This window comes from Eschrichtius robustus, chromosome 2, assembly GCF_028021215.1.
Source record: "Eschrichtius robustus isolate mEscRob2 chromosome 2, mEscRob2.pri, whole genome shotgun sequence".
NCBI classification, from domain to species: Eukaryota; Metazoa; Chordata; class Mammalia; order Artiodactyla; family Eschrichtiidae; genus Eschrichtius; species Eschrichtius robustus.
In genome coordinates, this window is record NC_090825.1 from 137,213,218 (window position 1) to 137,233,034 (window position 19,817).

The following is a 19,817-nucleotide window of genomic DNA, read 5'->3' on the forward strand; positions in this document are numbered from 1 at the left end:
TTTAAAGTGATGAAAGGGAAAAACCTACAACCAAGATTACTCTACCCGGCAAAGATCTCATTCAGATTTGACGGAGAAATTAAAACCTTTACAGACAAGCAACAGCTAAGAGAATTCAGCACCAACAAACCAGCTCTACAACAAATGCTAAAGGAACTTCTCTAGGCAGGAAACACAGGAGAAGGAAAAGGCCTACAATAACAAACCAAAAACAATTAAGAAAATGGTAATAGGAACATACATATCAATAAAAACCTTAAATGTAAATGGAATAAATGCTCCAACCAAAAGACATAGACTGGCTGAACTGATACAAAAACAAGACCTGTATATATGCTGCCTACAAAAGACCCACTTCAGACCTAGGGACACGTACAGACTGAAAGTGAGGGGCTGGAGAAAGATATTCCATGTAAATGGAAATCAAAAGAAAGCTGGAGTAGCAATTCTCATATCAGACAAAATAGACTTCAAAATAAAGACTACTACAAAAGACAAAGAAGTACACTACATAATGATCAAGGGATCAAACCAAGAAGAGGATATAACATTTGGATTTATGCACCCAACACAGGAGCACCTCAATACATAAGGCAAATGCTAACAGCCATAAAAGGGGAAATCGACAGTAACACAATCATAGTAGGGGACTTTAACACCCAACTTTCATCAATGGACAGATAATCCAAAATGAAAATAAATAGGGAAACACAAGCTTTAAATGACACTTTACACAAGATGGACTTAATTGATATTTATAGGACATTCCATCCAAAAACAACAGAATACACCTTCTTCTCAAGTGCTCATGGAACATTCTCCAGGATAGATCATATCATGGGTCACAAATCAAACCTTGGTAAATTTAAGAAAATTGAAATCATATCAAGTATCTTTTCCGACCACAGCGCTATTAGACTAGATATCAATTACAGGAAAAAAACTGTAAAAAATACAAACACATGGAGGTTAAACAATACACTACTAAATAACCAAGAGATCACTGAAGAAATAAAAGAGGAAATCAAAAAATACCTAGAAACAAATGACAATGAAAACACGATGACCCAAAACCTATGGGATGCAGCAAAAGCAGTTCTAAGAGGGAAGTTTATAGCAATACAATCCTACCTTAAGAAACAAGAAACATCTCAAAAACACAACCTAACCTCACACTTAAAGCAATTAGAGAAAGAAGAACAAAAAAAACCCCAAAGTTCGCAGAAAGAAAGAAATCATAAAGATCGGATCAAAAATAAATGAAAATGAATGTAGGAAATGATAGCAAAGATCAATAAAACTAAAAGCTGGTTCTTTGAGAAAATAAACAAAATTGATAAACCATTAGCCAGACTCATCAAGAAAAAAAGGGAAAAGACTTAAATCAATAGAGTAAGAAATGAAAAAGGAGAAGTAACAACTGACACTGCAGAAATACAAAGGATCATGAGAGATTACTACAAGCAACTATATTCCAATAAAATGGACAACCTGGAAGAAATGGACAAATTCTTAGAAAAGCACAAACTTCTGAGACTGAACCAGGAAGAAATAGAAAATATAAAAAGACCAATCAGAAGCACTGAAATTGAAACTGAGATGAAAAATCTTCCAACAAACAAAAGCCCAGGACTAGAAGCCTTCACAGGAGAATTCTATCAAACATTTAGAGAAGAGCTAACACCCATCGTTCTCAAAACCTTCCAAAATATTGCAGAGAGAGGAACACTAGCAAACTCATTCTACGAGGCCACCATCACCCTGATACCAAAACTAGACAAAGATGACACAAAAAAGAAAACTACAGGCAAATATCACAGATCAACACAGATGCAAAAATCTTCAAAAAAATACAAGCAAACAGAATCCAACAGCACATTAAAAGGATCATACATCATGATCATGTGGGGGTTATCCCAGGAATGCAAGGATTCTTCAACATACGCAAATCAATCAATGAAATAAACCATATTAACAAAATGAAGAATAAAAACTATATGATAATCTCAGTAGATGCAGAAAAAGCTTCGACAAAATTCAACACCCATTTATGATAAAAACCCTCCAGAAAGTAGGCATAGAGGGAACTTACATCAACATAATAAAGGCCATATATGACAAACCCACAGCCAACATCATTCTCAAAGGTGAAAAACTGGAACCATTTCCACTACGATCAGGAGTAAGACAAGGTTGCCCACTCTCACCACTATTATTCAACATAGTTTTGGAAGTTTTAGCCATGGCAATCAGAGAAGAAAAAGAAATAAAAGGAATACAAATTGGAAAAGAAGAAGTAAAACTGTCACTGTGTGCATATGACAGGATAATATACATAGAGAATCCTAAATATGCTACCAGAAAACTACTAGAGCTATTCAATGAATTTCGTAAAGTAGCAGTATACAAAATTAATGCACAGAAATCTCTTGCATTCCTATACACTAACGATGAAAAATCTGAAAGATAAATTAAGGAAACACTGTCATTTACCATTGCAACGAAAAGAATATAATACCTAGGAATAAACCTATATAAGGAGACAAAAGACCTGTATGCAGAAAACTATAAGACACTGATGAAAGAAATGAAAGATGATATCAACAGATGGAGAGATATACCATGTTCTTGGATTGCAAGAACGAACACTGTGAAAATGACTATAATACCCAAAGCAAACTACAGATTTAAAGCAATCACTATGAAACTACCAATGGCATTTTTCACAGAACTAGAACAAAAAATTTCACAATTTGTATGGAAACACAGAAGGCCCTGAAGAGCCAAAGCAATCTTGAGAAAGAAAAACCGAGCTGGAAGAATCAGGCTCCCTGACTTCAGACTATACTACAAAGCTACAGTAATCAAGACAGTATGGTACTACCACAAAAAACAGAAATATACATCAATGGAACAGGATCGAAAGCCCAGGGACAAACCCATGCACGTATGGTCGCCTTATCTTTGATAAAGGAGGCAAGAATATACAATGGAGAAAAGAAAGCCTCTTCAATAAGTGGTGCTGGGAAAACTGGACAGCTACATGTAAAAGAATGAAATTTAGAACATTCTTTAACACCATATACAAAAATAAACTCAAAATGGATTAAAGACCTAAATGTAAGGACAGACACTATAAAACTTAGAGGAAAACAGGCAGAACACTCTATGACATACATCACACCAAGATCCTTTTTCACCCACCTCCTAGAGAAATGGAAATAAAAACAAAAATAAACAAATGGGACATAATGAAACTTAAAAGCTTTTGCACAGCAAAGGAAACCATAAACAAGATGAAAAGACAACCCTCAGAATGGGAGAAAATATTTGCAAATGAAGCAACTGACAACGGATTAATCTCCAAAATATACAAGCAGCTCATGCAGCTCAATATCAAAAAAAGAAACAACCCAATCCAAAAATGGGGAGAAGACCTAAATAGACCTTTCTCCAAAGAAGATATACAGATTGCCAACAAACAGATGAAAAGCTGCTCAACATCACTAATCATTAGAGAAATGCAAATCAAAACTACAATGAGGTATCACCTCACATTGGTCAGAATGGCTATTATCAAAAAGTCTACAAACAATAAATGCTGGAGAGGGTGTGGAGAAAAGGGAACCCTCTTGCACTGTTGCTGGGAATGTAGATTGATACAGCCACTATGGAGAACAGTATGGAGGTTCCTTAAAAAACTAAAAATAGAACTACCATATGACCCAGCAATCCCACTACTGGCCATATACCCTGAGAAAACCATAATTCAAAAAGAGTCATGTACCACAATGTTCATTGCAGTTCTATTTACAATAGCCAGGACATGGAAGCAACCTAAGTGTCCATCGACAGATGAATGGATAAAGAAGATGTGGCACATATATACAATGGAATATTACTCAGCCATAAAAAGAAATGAAACTGAGTTATTTGTAGTGAGGTGGATGGACCTAGAGTCTGTCATACAGAGTTAAGTAAGTCAGAAAGAGAAAAACAAATACTGTATGCTAACACATACATACGGAATCTAAAAAAAAAAAAAAAGGTCTGAAGAACTTAGAGGCAGGACAGGAATAAAGATGCAGACGTAGAGAACAGACTTGAAGACACAAGGAGGGGGAAGGTTAAGCTGGGACGAAGTGAGAGAGGGGCATGGACATATATACACTACCAAATGTAAAATAGATTGCTAGTGGGAAGCAGCTGCATAGCACAGGGAGATCAGCTCAGTGCTTTGTGACCAATTAGAGGGGTGGGATAGGGAGGGTGGGAGGGAGATGCAAGAAGGAGGGGATATGCGGATATATTTAAATGTATAGCTGATTCCCTTTGTGATACAGCAGAAAGTAAAACACCATTGTAAAGCAATTATACTCCAATAAAGATGTTAATTAAAAAACTGAAAACTAGTGCATGTTGCTCCTGAAAGGCTATTAATAATTCACTGCAAAGTGGATTTGATTTCCAGTCCTGATATAACAACATGGTAACATATGTTAGGGGTGCCCTATTTCAAATTCTAGAATGAGACTGAGCACCCAAAGAGAGAAAGTATTGCTGTGTGCTCTGAAAAACTAAAGTATTACATATGAACTTTTTTTTTTGTTTGAATTTTTGAATGTTATTTTATTTATTTTTTTATACACAGGTTCTCGGTAGATACCCATTTTATACATATTAGTGTACATATGTCAATCCCAATCTCCCAATTCATCCCACCACCACCACCACCACCCTTACGCCGCTCTCCCCGCTTGGTGTCCATAAGTTTGTTCTTTACATCTGTGTCTCAATTTCTGCCCTGCAAACTGATTCATCCATACCATTTTTCTAGGTTTCCAAATATATGCATTAATACATGATATTTGTTTTTCTCTTTCTGAGTTACTTCACTCTGTATGACAGTCTCTAGATTCATCCACTTCTCTACAAATGACCCAATTTCATTCCTTTTTATGGCTGAGTAATATTCCATTGCATATATGTACCACATCTTCTTGATCCATTCGTCTGTCAATGGGCATTTAGGTTGCTTCCATGACCTGGCTATTGTAAATAGTGCTTCAATGCACACTGGGGTGCATGTGTCTTTTTGAATTATGGCTTTCACCGGGTATAGGCACAGTAGTGGGATTGCTGGGTCATATGGTAATTCTATTTTTAGTTTCGTAAGGAACCTCCATACTGTTCTCCATAGTGGCTGTATCAATTTCCATTCACACCAACAGTGCAAGAGGGTTCCCTTTTCTCCACACCCTCTCCAGCATTTGCTGTTTGTAGATTTTCTGATGATGCCCATTCTAACTGGTGTGAGGTGATACCTCATTGTAGTTTTGATTTGCATTTCTCCAATAATTAGTGATGTTGAGCAGCTTTTCATGTGCGTCTTGGCCATCTGTATGTCTTCTTTGGAGCAATGTGTATTTAGGTCTTCTCCCCATTTTTGGATTGGGTTGTTTGTTTTTTTAATATTGAGCTGCATGAGCTATTTATATATTTTGGAGATTAATCCTTTGTCTGTTGATTCATTTGCAAATATTTTTTCCCATTCTGAGGGTTGTCTTTTCATCTTATGTTTTCCTTTGCTGTGAAAAAGCTTTTAAGTTCCATTAGGTTCCATTTGTTTATTTTTGTTTTTACTTCCATTACTCTAGGAGGTGGATCAAAAAAGATCTTGCTGTGATTTGTGTCAAAGAGTGTTCTTCCTGTGTTTTCCTCTAAGAGTTTTATAGTGCCTGGTCGTACATCTAGGTTTCTAATCCATTTTGAGTTTATTTTTGTGTATGGTGTTAGGGAGTGTTCTAATTTCATTGTTTTACATATAGCTGTCCAGTTTTCCCAGCACCACTTATTGAAGAGCCTGTCCTTTCTCCATTGTATACCCTTGCCCTCTTTGTCATAGTTTAGTTGACCATAGGTGCGTGGGTTTACCTCTGTCTGGGCTTTCTATCCTGTTCCATTGATCTATATTTCTGTTTTTGTGCCAGTACTATATTGTCTTGATTACTGTACCTTTGTAGTACAGTCTGAAGTCAGGGAGTCCGAGTACTCCAGCTCCATTTTTTTCCCTCAAGACTGCTTTGGCTATTTGGGGTCTTATGTATTTCCATACAAATTTTAAGATTTTTTTTTTCTAGTTCTGTGAAAAATGCCAGTGGTAGTCTGATACGGATTGCATTGAATCCATAGATTGCTTTCTTTAGTATAGTCCTTTTCACAATATTCATTCTTCAAATCCAAGAACATGGTATATCTTGCCATCTGATGGTATCACCTTTAAGTTTTTTCATCAGTGTCTTATACTTTTCTGCATACAGGTCTTTTGTCTCCCTAGGTAGGTTTATTCCTAGGTATTTTATTATTTTTGTTGCAATGGTAAATGGGAGTGTTTCCTTCATTTCTCTTTCACATTTTTCAACATTACTGTTTAGGAATGCAAGAGATTGTGTGCATTAATTTTGTATCCTGCAACTTTACCAAATTCATTGATTAGCTCTAGTAGTTTTCTGGTGGCATCTTTAGGATTCTCTATGTATAGTATCATGTCATCTGCAAACAGTGACAGTTTTACTTCTTCTTTTCCAATTTGTATTCCTTTTATTTCTTTTTCTTCTCTGATTGCCATGGCTAGGACTTCCAAAACTGTGTTGAATAATAGTGGTGAGAGTGGACATCCTTGTCTTGTTCCTGATCTTAGAGGAAATGCTTTCAGTTTTTCACCATTGAGAATGATGTTTGCTGTGGGTTTGTCGTATATGGCCTTTATTATGTTGAAGTAGGTTCCCTCTATGCCCACTTTCTGGAGAGTTTTTATCATAAATGAGTGTTGAATTTTGTCAAAAGCTTTTTCTGCATCTATTGAGATGATCATATGGTTTTTATTCTTCAGTTCGTCAATATGGTGTATCACATTGATTTGCGTATATTGAAGAATCCTTGCATCTCTGGGATAAATCCCATTTGATCATGGTGTAGAATCCTTTTAATATGCTGTTGGATTCTGTTTGCTAGTATTTCGTTGAGGATTTTTGCATCTATATTCATCAGTGATATTGGTCTGTAATTTTCTTTTTTTGTAGTATCTTTGTCTGGTTTTGGTATTAGGGTGATAGTGGCCTCATATAATGAGTTTGGGAGTGTTCCTTCCTCTGCAATTTTTTGGAAGAGTTCGAGAAGGATGGGTGCTAGCTCTTCACTAAATGTTTGATAGAATTCACCTGTGAAGCCATCTGGTCCTAGACTTTTGTTTGTTGGAAGATTTTTAATCACAGTTTCAATTTCATTACTTGTGATTGGTCTGTTCATATTTGTATTTCTTCCTGGTTCAGTCTTGGAAGGTTATAGCTTTCTAAGAATTTGTCCATTTCTTCCAGGCTGTCCATTTTATTGGCATAGAGTTGCTTGTAGTAGTCTCTTAGGATGCTTTATATTTTTGTGGTGTCTGTTGTAACTTCTCCTTTTTCGTTTCTGCTTTTGTTGATTTGAGTCCTCTCTCTCCTTTTCTTGATGAGTTTGGCTAATGGTTTATCAATTTTGTTTATCTTCTCAAAGAACCAGCTTTCAGTTTTATTGATCTTTGCTATTGTTTTCTTTGTTTCTATTTCATTTATTTCTGCTCTGATCTTTATGATATCTTTTCTTCTGCTAACTTTGGCTTTTGTTTGTTCTTCTTTCTCTAGTTTCTTTAGGTGTAAGGTTAGATTGTTTATTTGAGATTTTTCTTGTTTCTTGAGGTAGGCTTGCATTGCTATAAACTTCCCTCTTAGAACTGCTTTTGCTGCATCCCATAGGTTTTGGATCATCATGTTTTCATTGTCATTTGTCTCTAGGTGTTTTTTGATTTCCTCTTTGATTTCTTCAGTTATCTCTTGGTTATTCAGTAACGTATTGTTTAGCTTCCATGTGTCTGTGTTTTTAACATTTTTTCTCCTGTAATTGAGTTCTAATCTCATAGCATTGTGGTCAGAAAAGATGCTTGACATGATTTCAATTTTCTTAAATTTGCTGAGGCTTGATTTGTGAGCCAAGATTTGATCAATCCTGGAGAATGTTCTGTGCACACTTAACCAGAAAGTGTAATCTGCTGTTTTTGGATGGAATGTCCTATAAATATCAATTAAATCTATCTAGTCTATTGTGTCATTTAAAGCTTGTGTGTCGTTATTAATTTTCTGTTTGCATGATCTTCCACTGGTGTAAGTGAGGGGTTGACGTCCCCCACTATTATTGTGTTACTGTCAATTTCCTCTTTTATAGCTGTTAGCAGTTGCCTTACGTATTGAGGTGCTCCTGTGTTGGGTGCATATATGCTTATAATTGTTATATCTTCTCGGGTTGATTCCTTGATCATCATGTAGTGTCCTTCCTTGTCTCTTGTAACATTCTTTATTTTAAAGTGTATTTTGTCTGATATGAGTATTGCTACTCTAGCTTTCTTTTGATTTCCATTTGCATGGAATATCTTTTTCCATCCCCTTACTTTCAGTCTGTATGTGTCCCTAGGTCTGAAGTGGGTCTCTTGTAGACAGCATATATATGGGTCTTGTTTTTGTATCCATTCAGCGAGCCTGTGTCTTTTGGTTGGAGCATTTAATCCATTCACGTTTAAGGTAATTATCCATATGTATGTTCCTGTTACCATTTTCTTAATTGTTTTGGGTCTGTTTTTGTAGGTCCTTTTCTTGTCTTGTGTTTCCCACTTAGAGAAGTTCCTTTAGCATTTGTTGTAGAGCTGGTTTGGTGGTGCTGAATTCTCTTAGCTTTTGCTTGTCTGTTAAACTTTTCATTTCTCCATTGAATCGGAATGAGATCCTTGCCAGGTAGAGTAATCTTGGTTGTAGGTTCTTCCCTTCCATCACTTTAAATATGTCCTGCCACTCCCTTCTGGCTTGTAGAGTTTCTGCTGAGAAATCAGTTGTTAACCTTATGGGAGTTCCCTTGTATGTTATTTGTCATTTTTCCCTTGCTGCTTTCAATAATTTTTCTTTGTCTTTAATTTCTGCCAATTTGATTACTATGTGTCTCGGCGTGTTTCTCTTTGGCTTTTTACTGTATGGGACTCTCTGCGCTTCCTGGACTTGGGTGGCTATTTCCTTTCCCATGTTAGGGAAGTTGTCGACTATAATCTCTTCAAATATTTTCTCAGGTCCTTTCTCTCTCTTCTCCTTCTGGGACCCCTATAATGCGAATGTTGTTAGGTTTAATGTTGTCCCAGAGGTCTCTTAGGCTGTCTTCATTTCTTTTCATTCTTTTTTCTTTATTCTGTTCCATGGCAATGAATTCCACCATTCTGTCTTCCAGGTCACTTATCCATTCTTTTGCCTCAGTTATTCTGCTATTGATTCCTTCTAGTGTATTTTTCATTTCAGTTATTGTATTGTTCATCTCTGTTTGTTTGTTCTTTAATTCTTCTAGTCCTTTGTTAAACATTTCTTGCATCCTCTCGATCTTTGCCTCCATTCTTTTTCCGAGGTCCTGGATCATCTTCACTACCATTATTCTGAATTCTTTTTCTGGACAGTTGCCTATCTCCACTTCATTTAGTTGTTTTCCTGGGGCTTTATCTTGTTCCTTCATCTGGTACATAGCCCTCTGCCTTTTCATCTTATCTATCTTTCTGTGAATAATGAACTTTTTATGCTGTTTATTAGTTTTATTTAGTGGTGACTTGGGTATTCTGAAAGAATAAGTTTTATTTCCAAAATTTATTTTTTTGGGTGTCATTCCCACCCTAGGAAAATGCCTAATTGAAGGGAAATGAGTCATAGTAAGTTTTTGCCTCCTTGCAGGACAGGAGATGACCATGTTCACTGAATGAGAAGGAACTCACAGAGAAACTCATCATGCAGTAGCAAAGAATGTGGCAGGAACACTTAAGGGCCTTTGATCCTGGGAATTTTTTCACTGATGATGACTCACCAGGTGTCTGTTACATTTTCTCATCTATAAAATGGGGATTATATCTATCCTCTATGTTTCTGGTGATTTTTGAGATAATTAAATAAGGTATCACAGGAAGCACATTGAAAAAGTACAAATACTACACTGAGGCACAATATTATTATCATCTAATGGATCTGCCTGGTTGGTTATGCACTACTTACTTTAGATCTTACTATTTAATTTATATCCCAATTTATTCAATAAAAGAAGTATGTCTTTTTAGATGAGTTATTTGTAGGATAGTAGTTGGATCTAAAGTACTTTTAGTTTTTCCTAATCCAGGAAATTGTTTTATCATATTTGTCTTTATCAATATTTTTCATTGTTTTTCAAAGGGAAACTTGTTAAAGAAAATGGTTTTTAACCACAAGGTATGATATGTATTGTAAGTGTGTGTAAATTTTAAATTAGCAAGAAATTGCTTGTAACGGAAATAAATGATAGTAGGTTTAGTTGAAAGTAGGCTATGGGACTAATGAATGTTAGGCCAGAATGTTTGGTAAACATTCTAGAACTATATTATTTTAAGGTTGTTAAGATCTTAGAGATCACATCCTTGTTTTATAAGACAGCTTGACATCTCTGATATTACAAATATGGCTTCAGTGTCAGAGTTGAAACTTGAATCCTGAGTCTCCTGAGGTTCAGTATACTGCACTATTAGAAAATCAATGGTTTTTGATGGGGAGCTGTATCTGCAGGAAGCTGTGAGTACTGTTGCTACAGGTACATGCAAGCTTGGAAAAAATATTCGAGGTCTCTTTGTCTAACTGAGTCAATGGAGTCTTGAATCTCTGGTGACGACATCGAGAAGAAAGCTGGACAGCATGGGCTTGGCTGGTCCCAGATCAGAGCAGTTACTGCGTAGTCCAGACCATTCTGTCCCTTTCTTTCTTTTTTTCCCTGTCTTTTCCTTTTTGCCAGCAATTATTATTAGACTATAATATAAGCAATAGTAATTAGAAATGAGCATGTGCAATTTATATGTAATTACCTTGGGTTATTCTGATTAAGAAATACATGAAGCATTAGGAAAAGTAGGGATTGTGTGTGGTGTGTATGTGTATGGGTGTGGAAGGTATGGTAAGAGTATGTGTGTGTGTGAGAGAGAGAGAATGTAATAAAGGATCATAGGATCATACTCGCAAATCAGATGGGAATATGTATACATACACACACATACACTTTCTTAAAATTTAAAAGTAATATATACTCATTGTAACAGTTTAAACCCTACAGAAATATATAAAGTGAAAAACAGAAGTATTCCTACTATCCCATCCTCCAAATGTAGCCACTAGGGAAACAAATGTAAAAAACAAAATAATGCAATAATCTTGTTATTGGTTTTGTGACTGGAAAAATATAAAGTTGACCATTATCTTGTACTACTAATAACATAGTACTCAGCATGGATCAAATGTAAAACATGAAACAATGAATTAAGTATAAAAAGAAAAAATTCCAGAAAAATTTAGAAGACCACATGTCTAACCTAGAGTTTCAATAGGAATTTTTATCTATTCCAGAAAACCCAGAAATTATAAAAGTACAAATAATTAGACAATACAAAAATTTAAAATGGTATGGCATGAATGAGAGCTGGGGAAAAATATCTGCAATGTAACATACTAATAAATGGTTAATTATTTATTATGCTTAGAACTCTAGAAACTGAAAACAAAGAAAATGGATAAGAATAATCACAGGCAATTCATAGGGAAGCCAATTCAAACAGCACATAAACATATGAAAAGTTACTCAGTTGTTTAACAAATGTGAGAAATACAAGTTAAAATAAGATAGACCCATAGTAAATTGTAAAGAGCAATCAATAATCAATATTGCTGAAGGGAAAGTGAGAAAGAGGATATGTTCATATAGAAGCACAAAGAGACATAAGAGATTTATAAAAATTATTACAAAATATTGTTGTTTTGTTCCCCCAGGGAACAAAGTGAGATTCATATGGGTTTTTACTTTCTGTTTTTATGTATTATGTAAATGAAAATAATCATGTGCTTTAAAAATGTAATCAGATAGAAGATTAAAAAAATTTTCATCGTGGAAAGAGAAGGTTTACCTGATACGGATGGTAAGAGAGAAAGAAAAGTATAAACATTAAACATTTTTACAAGGTCAAATATTAATTCTTCTCCGGAGTCTGGATTTTCTGCCTTGCTTTACCTTATATATGTTTATTAAAATGTTTATGTGTGGTTTTCTGCCTTTTCCTCTTTAAAAAGAAAATTAGATCTTTGATGTATACAGAATTTAATCCGGAGGAAGGGGTGTGTTAGTTATATGGTACTATATTTAAATATACCCAAATGGTCATCCAGTTGTCATTGCTATTTATGAGATAATTCACATGTTCCCAAGATATGAAATGATACTTTTATTAAGAACTTAATTTTATTATATTTCTAAGTCAGCTTCTACTCGCTTTATTTAGAGAGTGCTGATGTAGTCCTATACTACATTAATCACTGTGGTTTTATAATTTATTTAAACTTCTTGTAGAGCTATTCATTTCTTTCTATTTTTCATTTTCCTGATTTTTCCTATAATTTTTTCCTTTCAAAGAAACTTTAGAATTACTGTTTCAAATTTCTAAAACAAACCACTAAAAAAAGAAACTCCAAAATGAGGCCCATTGAGATTACACTAAACTCATAGAATAGTTTAGAAATAACCAATTCCTTTAAAATGTTATCTTTTTTTTAAAATAAGGTTTTTTTTTAAACAAAGATTGCTTTCATTAAAAACATTATCAGTAAAAGGGCTCTATTCCTCCTTTCTATTATATTTTTCATCATTGTTTATATACTCTTTACATAGAAAAGCTACGAAAACGTCCCATACTTCTGATATGATTTCTAAAGCTTGTTTCCTCCCAGTTAATTCTCTTGGATTTTGCTGAATAAAGTAATTTTTTTTGCTAAGGGTGCAATTATTATTTCCTCCTTTTCTAACATTTCTTTTTTTCTCTCATATAATTTCACTGGCTAACAATTTTGAAAAAGTTAAATAATAGTGGTGATGGTGAGCATCCATTTCTTGTTCCTGTCTTTACTGTCCCACCTTTAGACAAAAGGTAAGAGATAAAGCCTCTGGTTACATAGATAAATAGAGAAACCACAGCAGGGAAATAGCCATTGCTTCCCAACTTCCTAAGGGATTTTAAATTTATAAGTAAAAATGAATACTGAATTCAATAGATACCTTTGAAAACCTTTTGGTATCTATTAAAAGGATGAAAAACTTTTCACCTTTTCAACTTATTAATATGGTAAATAATACTATATTTTTATTTTGAAATGATACTGTGTGGTTATGTTGTAGTTTGCTTTGAGTATTCTGTGGATTCAAAGTGATAAGTTAATTTAAGGATTATTTTTTCCCCCACTGATATTCATTAGTGAAGTGGATCCATAGTGTCCTTTACATACCTTTGTGTTTTTTTAGATATGGTTTTGGCACCTTATTTATGTTATACTACTTTCTAAATCATTTGGAAGTTCCTCTTTCTTTCTGCTAGGATCTGCTAGAGTTTAAATACCAATGGAGGTATTTGCTTTTTTTTTTTAATAAGTTTATTCATTTTATTTATTTATTTTTTTGGCTGCGTTGGGTCTTCGTTGCTGTGCACAGGCTTTCTCTAGTTGCAGCAAGTAGGGGCTACGCTTCGTTGCAGTGTGCGGGCTTCTCATTGTAGTGGCTTCTCTTGTTGTGGAGCACAGGCTCTAGGTGTGCAAGCTTCAGTAGTTGTGGCACGAGAGCTCAGTAGTTGTGGCTCGTGGGCTCTAGAGCACAGGCTCAGTAGTTGTGGCACACGGGCTTAATCGCTCCACGGCATGTGGGATCTTCCCGGACCAGGGATCGAACCTGTGTCCCCTGCATTGGCAGGTGGATTCTTAAACACTGAGCCACCAGGGAAGTCCCAGTATTTGCTTTTGAAAATTTGACAGGACTTATTGCTGAAACTTTCTAGGCCAGCTGACCCTTTGTAGCGGGAGTTAAATTTTTCTGTCAATTATCTTAGTTTTATCTTTGGTAATTAATCTGTTTTTGTTTTCTCTTTCTCCCAGGGTCAGTTTTGCTAATTTAGAGTTTCTAAGGATGTCATGTATTTTACCACATTTTCTAACATATTTGCATAATTTTCTTTTATTTGCACGTTTCTATTAATTGTCATGTTTTAAAAATTTCTATTGTGGTTTACCACATTGGCTCCCTCTTTGCTTCTTTAATAAGCTTTTCCTTGGTCAAGTATTTGCCTATTTTACTTAACTTTTTAAAAAAATAACTGACTTACTTGTAAATTATTTTAATTTTCTAATTTGTTAATTTACAATTTGTCTTAATTACTTCCTTCTACTTTTAGGTGTTTGGTTTGCTCTTTTTTTAAACTTCTTGAATTGAATATTATATTCACCTTTTAATATTACTTGCTAGAGATGTATTTGAAACTACAACTTTCTGACTGTTAACTATTTTAACCACATCCCTTAGGATTAATTATGTAGTATTTTAAGCTGCCATTATTTTCTAAATGTTCTTCAAATTAATTTTTATTGTACCTTTGATACATGGTTGTATAAAAATGAGTTTATACAACTAATAAACTTTATTAAATATACTGCTTAGGTAATGTTTCTTTCATTTTCTCTCTTTATTTCCAATCATTTAAATTCATTTAGATGCTATTTCAATTTTAGTTTTATAAATTATGTATAAATTATTAACCAATTATTATATCTTTGTTTTACATTGTAATTATTATATTTCTCAGTCTTAATATTTTTTAACTTCAATTCATCCTTATAGAGTAATAATATTCAATCTTCTATTTTCTTTGGATTTGTATTTACCTCATTTGTTTTTGTCTGTGACTTTACTTAGAATATTTTTCCCATACTTTTACTTTAGAAGTATTTCTAATAAATAGAATTTTATTGGGTTTAGTTCTTGATTTAATTTGAGAATCTTATTCTTTTGATATGTGAATTGGAATATGTTCTAGTTATAATAGTTAAGACAACCTTGGTCTTAAGTCTATTATCTTAATTCCTGCTCTAAATTTGCTTTTAAGTTGTCCTTATCCTTATTCTGATGTCTAACTTTACCTACATTATCTGCATCTTTTTTTTTTACTGAAATATAGTTGACATACAATATTTTGTTAGCTTCAGGTGCACTACATAATGATTTGACATTTGTATGCATTATGAAATAATCACCACAGTAAGTCAAGTAACCATCTGTCCTCCTACAAGGTTATTACAATATCATTGACCATATCCTTTATGCTGTCTATACCCCCATAACTATTTATTATATAACTGAAAGTTTGCACCTCTTAATACTGTTCATCTGTACTGCCCATGGGGTATGGGCACCCCTCTCCCTCTGACAAACAGCTGTTTATTCTCTGTATCTGTGGGTCTGTTTTCGTATTGTTTTGTTTAGTTTTGTGGATTCCACAAGCGAGCTCATACAGTATTTGTCTTTCTCTGACTTATTTCACTTAGCATAATGCATTCTAGGTCCATCTGTATTGTCACAAATGGCAATATTTCATTTTTTATGGAGGAGTAACATTCCACTGTATATATACACCACATCTTTTTATCTATTTGCCTGTTGATGAGCATTTAGGTTGATTTCATATCTTGGCTCTTGTAAATAATGCTGCTCTGCATCTCTCTTTAGTTTATTTCCACCTTATTCTCTGAGGTTTTTATAAGATGAATTGTCAGTTCTTGATTCTTCTTCTACCATAATGACTCAGATTTTCATGCTTTAGTGTAATACCATAAAGATCTGAGAAAGCTGATCTTTCCTACCAAAGATTTTGATTTATGTCTCAGGTGGAATCTACTTTTTAAGCAAGCATCCCAAATGTCCTTAAGGAAGTCTATAGTAGAAACACTGTTGTATAGAAGTTACCTATGTTAATTTTAAACATATCCTTAATCTTCAAATTCTTGATTCATAAACTCAAGAATAAAAGGTAAATATTGAGTCCTTGCTGTGAATTTGAAAACAAATACTTCTCCGTCATCAACAATACCATCCTGATTTATTTTTATATATCTTCAGTAGCTAATATTTTAAAATATTTCAATTATCTTTTATTCTACAACTTTAATTTCTGGAGTTGTATAGTTTTAGTTCTACATGTTATCTTTAGTTCTACATGTTAGCATATACTGACTTTTTCTGTTCTAAAGTTCCTTACTTTGACTATCTTTTGTTGGGGGCTAGATTTTTCTTTTTACTAAGCTATAATATTTTTCTTTGAATAAGGACGTATGGATGTTATGTTCCCTTAGATTTTGCATATTGAGGATAGATTGTCTTTCTTTTGCCTTAAAATAATATCAATAATATTCTTAGGTTACATTTTTCCCCCTCAGAACCCGGTAATATTTTTCCACTGTCTTATAAAATGTAATATTTCTGTGGAGTAGTTTGAGATTTTTTTTCCTTCCCTGTTGGTCACTTTTTCTGACTGGAAGTTTAATAATTTTAGAAGAATATAATAAGGTGGCAATGGTATTATATAAGTTTTATCTTGGAACCCAGTATATCCTTTTGGCCTACTGATTAATTTCATTACAGGTATGTATAAACACACAATGTACAGCATAGTAGTTAGAGTGTATCCTCTAGTCATATTTTCTGTTCAACCATTTTTTTAGCTGTTCAACCTTAAGAAAATTAATTACACGTTCTGGGTCTCTGTTCATCATTTATAAAATTATAACTACTACAACACAGGGTAATGATGACTAATGTCATGACATAACATATGTAGAGTGTTTAAGCATATACATGGCATTCAAGAAGTATTTATTATTATCATTATTATAATTAGTTATTGATGTCAGATTTAAATATTCTTTCTATTTGCTTTTTGTTCCATCCTATACTTCACGAACATCATGGCTCTGCACGTTTGCTCTGCTGTACCTATCCTGTATATTGTGTTTTCTCTAAGTCGTTTTTAACTGTACATCTCTTTTTTTCTGTATTTGGCATGATTTTCTACAGCCTGAACTTTGTGTTACTGCCTTGATTTTTTGCCATATTGATTTTCTTTCTTACTATTTTAGATTCAGTTATTAGTGTCTATGAAAATCTTTCATCCTTGATCTTTTGTTTCATATTCTCTTTCAATTTTTGCAAGAAAAACACTTTTTTAATGAAAGTTTTTAATATATCCTGAAATATTTTTTCCATTAAAGGGTCATTATCTGTCTTTTGCATGCTGAGTTCCTCTCTCTCTCCCTACCAACGAGTGAGAGAGAGAGAAAGAGAGCAAGGGAGAGACAGAATGTCATTTGGTAGTTTTCCTGCACAGTTGCCATGCTGATTCTTTGTTTAGGTGCTTCATTTATAGGTAAACCTTTCTATAGGGTTTTCCTATTTGCTCAAATATAGCTTGGGTAGATTCTTCTGGATTTTGCTTGTACTAACATTGGCCCTCCTTATGCATTTCTGTCTCTCTGCAGAGCTTCAGTTTTAGTTGGGTGTTGTTTTTGTTTTGCTTTTCCATTGCCATTTTATCCTTTACAGCTTTTGGGCAGAGAAGAGAAAAACTGCATCTGGGTTTCTGGATTCTTATATCTCCATTTCTCTAACACTTTTCACAACAGAAAGCAGTTAGACATCAGTTTTCTGTTTCTTCATCATTTTAAGGGCTGGGTGACGTGTGTGTGTGTGTGTGTGTGTGTGTGTGTGTGTGCGTGTACTGCCACACTCTCATAGTAGGTATGTAAACTATAGTAGCACTTTTCTAGGGAACCATTTGGCAATATGTATCACCATTTTAAAGCATATACTTTTTGACTCAGAAATTTCACTTTAAGAAATATATTAGGGGGGCTTCCCTGGCGGCGCAGTGGTTGAGAATCTGCCTGCCAATGCAGGGGACACGGGTACGAGCCCTGGTCTGGGAGGATCCCACATGCCGCGGAGCAGCTGGGCCCGTGTGCCACAATTACTGAGCCTGCGCGTCTGGAGCCTATGCTCTGCAACAAGAGAGGCCGCGATAGTGAGAGGCCCGCGCACCGCGATGAAGAGTGGCCCCCACTTGCCACAACTGGAGAGAGCCCTCGCACAGAAACGAAGACCCAACACAGCCATAAAAAAAAAATTAATTAATTAATTAATTAAAAAAAAAAAAAGAAATATATTAGGAATCAATGGTGTGTAAACATGTCAGCAATGGGATACTTATTTCAGTTGTTTATAATCAAAAACCACTTAGAAACAATGCAAGTGTCTAACAATAGGTGCTTATTATATAGATTATGGTACATACATTCAATAAAATATTTTGTAGTTATTAGAAATGATGTATACTTATACTGATGCTTAAAGACACAAAAAAGGTAAGCAGAAAATAGCATACACACAATAGTAGAGCATAATTATTTGTATAAAAGTATGTCATTAAGTGTGAAAAAAGGATGATGTTAACAATGATTATGTCTGGGTGTGGAGTACAGGTGGTTTTCATTGCCTTTGCACATTTTTTTAAAAATACTGACCATGAATTAGTTTTATAATCATAAAACAGTAATAGAGATAAAAAAAGAAAAATTGAGAAAGATACACACTGCTACCATCTCCAGAATAATAGCAACAATTTATGGAGTGCTCTATGTTTGGTACTGTATAAGGCCCTTAACAAATTATCTCATTTAATCCTCTCAGTAGCTTCATGAAGCAAAATCTTAGTGTTTCAGTTTTCAGCTGAGGAACTTGAAGGATGGAAAAGTTAAACATGTGTAGTGTTACACAGCTCATAAAAGACCATGCCTGAAGGTGAACCCAGTTCAGTCTGATTCTAACAGCTACCATCATCCCAGTGCATTCTATTGCCTCGGAGGACTGTCAAATACATTTCAATGCTTTTGCAGGTTACACGTTTAACAGCTCATCATTCAAACTTCTGAATATTGGCCCTTATTTCATACTCTAAATACGAACTTAAAAGAGAATTAAAAAGACAGAGTAAAGACACACCCAACAAAGAAAAGTATAAATGCAGATGACATTAAGATTCATATTTCAATGTAAATCATTCTCTTTAACATAATGTGTTATGAAATAGAGAGAAAGAGTTCTTGACAAATGAGGGTCCAAATCATGGCATCGGAGAGTATCATTAACTCTTTCAATCCATCAGCTGACAAGAACAACAGAGGCAAATTTTCTTTCAAATATTCTCATTATCTGAGGATTTTCCTGAATTTTCATGTAACTTTTACCCAGTCATAGACCAATCATGCAGTATACTCTGATTTTGATTTTGGAAAATACATTATTTTTCAACCATTTTCATCATACACCCAAACTCCAACTGTCAGACATGTTTTCTTCTAAATGATTAGCATTCTACCCAGAATACTGCCCAATCAAATCAGTCTACTTCCATTTCAACAACAGTGGTTTCAGTTAAAAACAAGAACAGCAGCAACATCACAAATGAGATAGCCTGAGAGGACAGACATAGAAGGGGATTGGGACTAAAATAGTGAGTAACAAAATTTCAAACATCTCTTCTCCTGGAATCTACCTAATATTATTTATCAGACTCACGCTACGTATAACACAACAAGTAATGAAGTTAAAAGAAAAACTTAAAATAGTAAAACAAACTAGCAGTTTAAGAGGTTAACCATAACTGTTTCCCACCCCAAAGGCAATAACAATGAGGAATCAAGGAATTTGTGGTCAAAGCCACAAAACTAAGGAAGAACATGACACTTCAAGATATAATAATGACAGCTTCTCTGGCATCAAGTCCTCATAGGAAAGATTCACAGCATTCAGTATCATTCACTGCCTCACCACGA

At 34.4% G+C, this 19,817-nt stretch overlaps 1 protein-coding gene across 3 annotated transcripts in view; it reads right to left on the reverse strand.

Moving 5' to 3' along the window:
* GABRB2 (gamma-aminobutyric acid type A receptor subunit beta2) overlaps window positions 1–19,817 on the reverse strand; it is a 283,498-nt gene that overhangs the window by 25,455 nt on the left and 238,226 nt on the right. The window lies entirely within an intron of this gene.